Genomic DNA, 2,880 nt, shown 5'->3' on the forward strand with positions numbered 1-2,880 from the left:
CAGGCGGCAAACGGAAAGCCGATCGCTACTTACGGTAAAAGGTACGTCTACCTTAACGTGGGTTTACGCAAACCCATACACTGGATTTTCGTTGTTGCAGACGTCTCTATGCCAATCATTGGTATAGACCTGTTACAACACCACAATCTACTCATCGACACACGCGCACGAAGGTTAATAGACGGAAACACTAAGTTATCCGTTTGCGTAACTCCTTGTTCTGGTTGCAGGTTATCCCCAGTCACGATTAAGCACACCATAGACCCCTTGTACCAAGCAGTACTCGACAAATACCCCGGGATATGCCAATCGCAATCGAAATTACCTTGTGTAACCAGCAATGTTACACATCACATCTCGACTACAGGACCACCTGTATTTTCGAAAGCCCGAAGACTCGCTCCCGAGAAGCTTAGGTTAGCTAAAAACGAATTCGACCACATGATGGACCTAGGGATAATTCGACCATCGAATAGTCCATGGGCATCCCCATTGCACATGGTCCCTAAAAAGGACAGCAATGATTGGCGGCCAACTGGTGATTATCGGCGTCTGAATGCTAAAACCATTCCCGATCGTTACCCGCTGCCTCATATTCACGATTTGACAGCTACCTTGAAAGGTACAACTGTCTTTTCGAAAATCGACTTGGTTAAAGCTTATAACCAAATCCCGATGGCACCTGACGACATTCCTAAAGCCGCCATTATCACTCCCTTCGGTCTTTACGAATTTCTACGAATGCCTTTTGGTTTAAGAAATGCGGCTCAAACCTTCCAAAGGTTTATAGACGACGTCTTCCGAGGTCTCAACTTCGTACATGCGTATGTTGATGACTGTCTAATAGCAAGTCCGGACAGAGAATCACATCTCAAGCATCTGGACATTGTTTTCGATCGACTCCAAAGGCATGGCATTACTGTCAACATTCAGAAATGCCAAATCGCAACTAACTCCTTAGACTTCTTAGGACACACTATTGATGCCCAAGGCATCCGACCCCTTAGGAGCAAAGTGGCGGCCATTCTGGATTACCCAGAACCGATCACGATCAAGCACTTACGAACTTTTAACGGACTTGTAAGTTTCTATAGACGGTTCATACCTAAATGCGCGTCCCTTATGAAACCGTTAACCGATCAGCTTCGTGGAAATGCGAAATCAATTAGTTTAGACGACATAGCCCGTAAAGCATTCTCCACAGTTGAGGAACACATCGCTAAAGCAACCCTGCTTGCTCATCAGGACACTCAAGCGCCCATTAGTATCGCAGTAGACGCATCCGACTCAGCAATCGGAGCAGTCTTACAACAATGGGTTAACAACTCATGGCAACCTCTAGAATTTTTCTCGAGACGGTTGTTAGACACGGAATCTAGGTACAGTACGTTCGGTAGAGAACTCCTAGCTATGTATTGTGCTGTACGGCATTTTCAACATTCCATCGAAGGAAGAGAATTCACGCTTTTCACCGATCACAAACCTCTTACCTTCTCTTTAAGTTCGTCCTCAGACAAGTACTCACCGCGAGAGTCTCGACAACTCGACTACATTTCGCAGTTTACTTCAGACATACAACATATTTCTGGAGCAAACAATGTAGTCGCAGACGCCTTGTCTCGAATTAGCTCCTTGAACAGTTTCCAAGGTATCGACCTTCTTAAACTCGCTCAGCTTCAAAAAGAAGACATTGATCTTCAGCATGAGTTATCCTCGACAACTCTTAAACTAAGTATTAGGCAGATGGGAACAGGTAAGGAAACCTTACTCTGTGACACATCTACAGGTAGGGATCGTCCAATTGTACCAAAACATTATCGCCGCAACGTCTTCAATACGTTGCACAATCTTTCTCATCCAGGTGCTCGTGCAACAATCGAACTTATAGCCGAACGCTTTTGTTGGCCTGGCATGAATAAAGACGTGAGGGAGTGGGCACGCTCCTGTGAAAGCTGTCAGAAATCTAAGGTCATAAGACATAACAAATGTCCCTTAGGCTCTTTCAAAACCCCTGACGCTCGTTTCGACCACGTCCATATAGATTTAGTAGGACCCTTACCCGACTCGAACGGATACTCATATCTCCTAACATGCGTAGACCGTTTCACTCGATGGCCAGAAGCAGTACCGATTAAGGACATTACTGCTGAAACCGTGGCCCGTGCTTTCGTCGAACGATGGGTAGCAAATTTCGGCTGCCCTTACACAATCACTACAGACCGCGGACGCCAATTCGAATCTGGACTTTTCCGTTGTCTGACCTCACTATTAGGAATCACGCGCTTCCGAACGACCGCCTACCACCCACAAGCAAACGGGTTGGTAGAACGTTTTCATCGACAACTAAAAGCTTCATTATCAGCTTCAAACGTTTCACAGTGGACAGACGCTCTTCCACTCGTCTTGCTAGGTATCCGCAATGCAGTGAAAGCTGACATTGGATACACGGCGTCTCAACTCGTTTACGGAACGACACTCCGACTCCCAGGAGAATTCGTGGATCCTTCAGTTTCTTCATTGAATATGGATCTAAACTCTTACACGAGTAGGCTTTCAAACGCTATGCGTTCAGTTAAACCTGCTCACACTCGACCTCAATCAACTGACGTTTTCGTTCAACCCGAATTACGACATAGTGCACACGTCTTCATTCGTCGAGACTCACATCGACGACCCCTCGAATCAGCATACGAAGGACCCTTCAAAGTTCTTCAACGCGAACCTAAGTACTATGTAGTCGATAAGAACGGTACGAACGATAGCATCAGTATCGATCGACTCAAAGCTGCGTACCTAGAAGGAAACCCTATTTACGTCGATTTTCCTTCGGTACAAGCAAACGACACAGCTACTACACTCGTAGTACCCTACACGACAACC

This window comes from Schistosoma mansoni (assembly GCF_000237925.1).
Source record: "Schistosoma mansoni, WGS project CABG00000000 data, supercontig 0191, strain Puerto Rico, whole genome shotgun sequence".
NCBI classification, from domain to species: domain Eukaryota; kingdom Metazoa; phylum Platyhelminthes; class Trematoda; order Strigeidida; family Schistosomatidae; genus Schistosoma; species Schistosoma mansoni.